At 46.8% G+C, this 7499-nt stretch overlaps 1 protein-coding gene across 1 annotated transcript in view; it reads right to left on the bottom strand.

The window, feature by feature from the left end:
* Positions 1 to 7499, bottom strand: part of glra3 (glycine receptor, alpha 3) — a 70282-nt gene that overhangs the window by 6920 nt on the left and 55863 nt on the right. The gene's annotated exons all lie outside the window — the stretch shown is intronic.

The following is a 7499-nucleotide window of genomic DNA, read 5'->3' as shown; positions in this document are numbered from 1 at the left end:
TGTGTGTGTGTGTGCTTGCTTGCATATTTGTATTTGTATGTGTGTGTGTGTGTGTGTGTGTGTGTGTGTGTCTACGGGGCTCTATGCCCTTAGAGTAGTGGTGAGTGAGTGGGTGGTGTGGGTGGTGGCTGCTGCAGGTGGGTCTGCCACGTCCACTCTGGGTGGGAGCTGATGGAGCCTTGTCCCCTGCGGGGGTCCCCCCCCCCCCCCCCCCACACACACACACACACACACACACACTCTCCCTCTAGACACACACACACACACACACACACACACTCCCTCTAGACACACACACACACACACACACACACACTCCTGATGAGATGCCTGACCCCTGGCCCTGTCCTCACCACTGCACCGCCGCCTGCCACCCTAGTGCTAGTCTACACATTACACAGATTTCCTTATGTACACAACTTGTGTGTGTGTGTGTGTGAGAGAGATAAAAGAAAAAGGAACGGCCAAAAAGAGAGAGAATGTGTGTTTATGCTTGTGTGTGTGTACACAAGCCTCTCAAGGCTGTGTGTGCGTATACAGACATTTGGCAAATACACACACACACACACACACACACACTCACACACAAACACACACACAAACAGAGACATACAAACACAAACACACACACACACACACACACACACACACATGCAAACGGATGCAGGAATACAAAGGATACCACTGACATTGAAGTGTTTAGGAAAGACAAATATTCTCCAACTACACATAATGAACTCAAACAAAGCATACACACTCTTTCATATCCAGCGGTAAGACACTTCTCGCCAAAAAGACAATAACAACTCTGGCTGACATACAAAGAGGTGTTTTGAATAAATGACGATACACATATTGTATGCTCCCCCATAAGATACTAAACATAGATTCCTGTCCCTGACCAACTTGACATGTCCTATGCCATCAGATGCAATGTTCTTGAGACCGTTCATGCTTGGCATGGGGGTTCCTTCTTCATGACATGAATTGTTAAACACACAAATGAAAAGCTTTCTGTATGAATTAGCAATGCCATTTAATATGAATGTCATTTGCATGGGGGGGGAATCTGTGGCACCTGTTTCTAAGCCTTTGGATGGGTGACGGGGAGAGAGAGAGAGCGAGGGAGGAAGGGAGGGAGAGAGGGGTGGGGGGAAGTGATACAGAGAAAGAGATAGGAGGGACAATATTAGAAGGGAAATGATTAAAAACAGCATCCCTGAGCTGCAAACAGCAATGCTCAAATTATTCAACCTCACCTTTAAGTTTGGTCTGTTTTCCTGACATCTGGAGCCAAGGATATATAATATCTATATATACAGAGTGAAGACTAATAACTATTAATAGCCTACTATCAATTTCAGAGGCATGTGTGAGCAGCAGTCTGGAGATGGTGTTTAGCACTATTATTCTCCATGATTGAATTGTATCCTTCCAAAAGAAAACACCAATCACTGCATGTAGAACAGAACAAGGCAGATTCCCATTGGCCATCAACATGCAAAAAAATAGCTCTCAAATTCTGGATGCATCTACAAACAAGTCCCACTGACGGGCAGTACAATATCATGATCTGAAGATTCTGAACCCTAAAAAGAGTCCTCTGAGTCAGCATGTACTGAAACTAACTAATCTCCCCCTAACAGATATAGCTTCTCTCAGACAAGTGCTGCTTTCAAACTGAACACCAATAGACCGCTTCAATATTTGTAAACATCCAGAGATTGGGCTGGGATCAGAAAAATGGAGCAGCTAATAGACCTGCACGTTGAGCTATCAAGGTATGCACTGTCAATGTCCCCCATGGACCACGAACCGTACCTTAATAAATTAGTAGCTAATGGCGATTGTTTGCCTGATCCTGAGCTGATAACAGAATGGGTAGATGACGTGGTAGAATTAAAGAAACATATTTGGAACATTGGCAAAAGGAGACAAAAAACAAAGCAAATTAGAATGTTACCAGTCCATAAAATCTGGAGGAATATCTCTTTACCATAGAGATATAAAGCAGAGGCAGATCTTGACCAAATACAGAGTCAGTGACCACAGTCTAACCAAGAGAGCAAAGAATACTGTATGTGGTCACTGCATAACAGGTGAGGTTGAGACTGAGGTGCACTTCACATCTACTGCATGTGAAACTCATACATTGACAGGCTTACAAGTCTAAATCCCAGGGTTCCGAAATCTAGGAGAACAGGAAATAATGCCAATCTTACTTGGACAGCAGGGACAGACAGCAGGTTTTACTGCCAAATACATCAAGGAATACCATAAGGCAAGGGACAGTGGTTAAGTATTGCCATATAATACAGCACCCACCTATCCCCATCATTTCAAATACTGTGCAAGAACACACCACACATACACAGAGGCGCGCACACACACACACACACATGCACACACACACACACACACACACACACACACACACAAAACAGATACAGATACATACATGTACATACACGCTCACCAGTTTGCTTGTTAATCTTGGATGCATATCTATTTCGCCATGTACTGTATTCCGAGCATTCTCTATGTAAATGTATTCATGCAATGCAAGAATATTTGTCATGCTAATAAAACTCACTTGAGTTGAAATTGACTTGAATTGAATTTCGAGAGATAGAGTGAGTGAGTGATGAGAGAGAGAGAAAGAGAGAGGTGAGAGAGAGCGAGTATGTGTGTGTGAGAGAGAGAAAGAGAGAGAAAATAGCATTTCTCCTCTGGAGATCTGACTAAACAGTAATCTACAGACACACCCCACCGCTTCTACACTCAAACTCCATACATATGGAACTCTCTTTAACTCTCAAACACACACACACACACACACACACACACACACACACACACACACACACTCGCACACACACGGACACACATTGTGCAGGATGACTAGCTGTCAGCTTGTGTGCAGTAACCTGATGAAAATCTCCATCCTCCTCCAAAGAGCTGGCCACAGCCAGGGGAGGAAGAGGAGGAGGAGGAGGAGGAGGACGAAGAGCAGGCAGGGAGCGGTGTGCTGTGGACCTTGACAAGGCCTCACTCTCCCGGGGGCATTAACTCTGACGGGCTGTCAGTTTCAACCCCCAGGGCATCTGAGAGGGGAGAATCCCACTCAGCCTCTCTCTCCGACAGCCCCCCGCCCCCACACCACCACCGAAAACTCTCTCCTAACCTCTCCTCCTCCTCTTCCTCGTCTTCAATTCACCTCCTCCTCTTCCTCCTCCTCCTCCTCCTCGTCCCTCCTCACATCCTTATTTAATGTCGCATATTGTTTTGAGAATTCCATCTTATTTCAGGGATGACCGGCGCTTTAGTAAACTGATGAGTGGCAGAATTAGCCCTGAGAGCGCTGCTATATTGCCCATTAGCCTATTAGCGCTATTGCCCATTAGCCTCTCCAGTGGCCCCTTGCGCGGTATGTGCAGTGGGGGCCTTAATGGCTAATGGGCTAATCGCTAATCCTTTTATCCTGCCGGCTGTGCGCGGTAAGGAGGAGGTGCCCATTTCATGAATGAACAGCCCCCGCTGCCCACCTGGGACTCCGCCAAGCCCAGCGTCCTCCTGACCGCCAGCGCTCGCAGCACCAACGCCGACGCTACACACTTATGCCTCCAGGCAAAAACTCCCCGCGTTCTGCCTGACCACAGTGTGTGTGTGTGTGTGTGTGTGTGTGTGAGTGTGTGTGTGTGGTATTTTTTTTTTTCAGTGACTGCCTGCCTGCCTTTGACGTTTGTTTGGGTGGATGACATTCATGATGGCTGAGTAGAGTTAACATTGTGGCTTTACTTATCCCTAGGGCGACAGCCACACATAAACACACACACACACACACACACACACACACACACACACACACACACAGCACATTTGCTGATTGTGTTGTGGACGAAGACATGTCAGGGCCCTCCAGGGGTGTTGATGATGGTGGCCTTGCATGCAATGCAATGTAGCCCACACACTCCCACATACACACACACACACACACACACACACACACACACACACCGTAGCAGCACAAGGACAAACGGGGGCTGGGTATGAAAAGGTCGAGTAGTGGGCTTTGCGTAGCTGAGTGAATGGAGTGGACTGACGTGGCGAGCTGTGCAGAAAGACGGAACCCTCAGGCCAGCAGGCACACAGACATAGCCGCTAACACCCACTGATGGACAGTCAAGTCCTGTGGATGTGTGTGTGGGGGGTCAGAGAGCTGAAGCGGCATTCACACTAAGAAGGATAACCATAACCATAACCATAACCATAACGATAAAAGCATCCAAACTGACCAACGATAAGAAAAGTCTCTCATCGTGTTAATGAATGTGATGGCTAAAATGTGGTTATGATTGGTTGTTAGCTTTTTATAGTTCTCAAAATCAAAATCAAAATCTGAAAGTGTTCCCCAACGATATTGTTCATGTCGTTATTTTTTATAGCTTATGTGTGGATGTCGTCATTCCTATTAACTCTTTCCCGAAGAGCGATATTTTGTTTATAGTTATCGTTATAGCTATAATTCTTGGTGTGAACGGCCCTTAAGTCTGATACCACTGGGGAGCCAACTTTGATACTCTAAAGGCCATCGCCCACCGGACACGTACGCGGCGCAGCAGCCGCACAGAGATAGAAAACTATTCTAAAATCCTGCGCGTCAAGCCCAGACCGCCGAACACCACTGAACGCCGCTTCTGGTGGGCGCCGGGCTTAAGGAGGGAGGAGGCCGCTATGCCCCTGTGTGTGTCCATCCCTCCACACACACATACACACACACACACACACACGCACACACACATTTTGACTGTACTGACACATCTGTGGCAGAGTCCTGATGGTTGCTGTGTAGAGAAAGCAATGGAGTCCCCACCCTGGGATTACTGTAGCAGTAGCACTGAGCAGAACACAGCAGAGTTCTGGGAGCCACCTAACCACTAAGACACCTTCTCCATCAGCCACTGCACTGACCATCTAGAAAATGTCTGTTTCAGTGAAGACCTCAAGTGGTCTGCCCTCTGCTGCCCTGTTGTGGTCAGCAAACAGAGCCCTCAGAGTCTGTGTTCTAATTGGGCCTAGTAATGGGAGTGAGGCGGCGTAACCATGGTGATGGATTGAAGGTCAGATCGGATCAGAAGGCTGCCTGGACACGCTCGTGCGCTGAGGTCATCTTACTCAGGCCTGATTGACAGGAGGGTCTACGAACGGCACTGACCTGAAACGTATCGCACGTCAAGCATTGAATTATTGATTCCGGCCCAAGATAAATGGTATGGAGCCGTCTGGACATTAAGTGGATTTCAATCATGCAGAAAAGATGGCCGCAGATCAAGGGGAAATGACTGATCTGTGTGCTTGAGCGTGTATATGTGAGTGTGTGTGTGTGTGTGTGTGTGTGTGTGTGTGTGTGTGTGTGTGTGTGTGTGTGTGTGTGTGTGTGTGTGTGTGTGTGTGTGTGAGTGTGTGTGTGTGTATGTGTGTGTGTGAGTGTGTGTGTGTTTGTGTTTGTGTTTGTGTGTGTGATTGTTTGTGTGTGAGTAATTGAGACAGAAGGGGAGGCAGGGTCAGTGAGAGAAAGAGCTCTAGTGAAGGGATGTGCAATATTGTTTATTTATGTATTTGCAGTATGCCTTCACACAAGAAATGCAGTATGTTTTTTGACAGTACTGACAGTGCACTTCACTGCACTTCCTTTCCCAGCCCTCAAATGCCCTTTGTTGACCCATAAGGCCGCATGCTAATGTGTGTGTGTGTGTGTGTGTGTGTGTGTGTGTGTGTGTGTGTGTGTGTGTGTGTGTGTGTGTGTGTTTTCTGTGGGTGTCACACACTGATGCATAGCATCATCCTGGTAAATGTCATGTGTTGCTGTCAGGGAGAACAATGTTCCACAGAGCATTGATTTAGCTGCCCAGACAGGATGCGAAATTGTGTGAGTCTACAATGAGATGGCACAAACAATATTGACATTTGGATCCCACTGAATTTGGATACACATTTTGAATCCATTGTTTAATACCAGCATTTCTACACATTTGCCTGTAAATGCTTTTCTATGCTTTTCTGTGTAATATTAAGCTTGAAGATGCATTCACATCGTGGTGGTGTTCATTCAGAGAATATTCAGACTAGCAAACTACACAGTGTGCAACATCTGCAGCCCCAGTGCACGGGTACTGCTGAACGGTGGAGGAGACTAAAAATACCACCCGGAGAGAGGCAAACAAAACAAACTAATTCATTGACCACTGACAGAGCAATAAGACAACAGAGCATGAAGCCTTGGGGCGTTGCTACATCCGCCCAAATCCACCCATGGCCTCGTGCGCCAAAAGTAAAATTCGACGCAGCGGCATTTATTTTTGACTTATTTATTTATTGCACTTTTTTTGCCCTTCCTAGTTTGACACATCTGTAATACGCTCGTGCTTATCACGCCTCGCTCCCAGATTTGACAAGTCCAAATGACCAGAGCAGCCAGTTCACCTGACCTTGCTCTCCAGAGTGTCTGAAGCCCTGTAATCTTGTTAAATGTCAGCTCCCCGTGGCCGCCTGCCCTCTCCGCCGGTCATCTCTGCGCCCCGCAGCACCCCTGTCATCCCTTTATGTAGACGACACGCTGCTCAGGCACGGCAGGGGATTTGGAGAGAAGGATTGGTCAGGCTATAACAGTATATTTTTTGACAAATTTTGTTTTATTTCTTTTCATTTTATTACGATTTTTACTGGATTGTTTATCACCCTCCACCGAAGAGCACCATCTTGTCTTCGATATCACTAGTTCCGAGAAGCTCTCCATAACTACAGCTTTTCACAGTGTGTTGTATGAAAATGATAACTAGCTAACTGATATAAGGATACTAACCTAAGGAACCTGTTCTGCTGCTGAGCCGGTAAATGTGTCCAGTTTAGCCTCTGTCTCTCTAGCATGCACATGGTGTCCTGAGGAATATGTTGAGCAGATGCAGATATATGGGTTTTGGTTAACACTGACAGAGACCGAATAAGACATGCCCACACTAACAAATTCACACACAGATGCAGGAGTGCGCACGTGCATGGACGGACGCACACACACACACACACACACACACACACACACACACACACACACACACACACACTTTCGTAGGTCTATATGTGCTCTCTCTCTCTCTCTCTTCTTCCCCATTATCCAACTCTGTGGCTTTTCCTTGAGTTCAGCAGTTGCTCCGGGCGTCATCCACTCCAGACCAGCTGGAGTGTTTCCAGAGGAGTGCGCCATGCGTCATGACATAAGTACTGCACACACACACACACACACACACACACTACACACTACAGACTACACACTACACACTACACACTACACACTACACATGCACACTCACACACTACACATGCACACACACACTACACACTACACACTACACACTACACACTACACATGCACACTACACACTACACACACACACACACACACACACACACACACACACACACACACACACACACACACACAC

Source organism: Sardina pilchardus, chromosome 2, assembly GCF_963854185.1.
Source record: "Sardina pilchardus chromosome 2, fSarPil1.1, whole genome shotgun sequence".
In the NCBI taxonomy this organism is placed as follows: Eukaryota; Metazoa; Chordata; class Actinopteri; order Clupeiformes; family Clupeidae; genus Sardina; species Sardina pilchardus.
The sequence above is the reverse complement of the archived record's forward strand: the minus strand, read 5'-3'. Positions and strand labels throughout refer to the sequence as shown.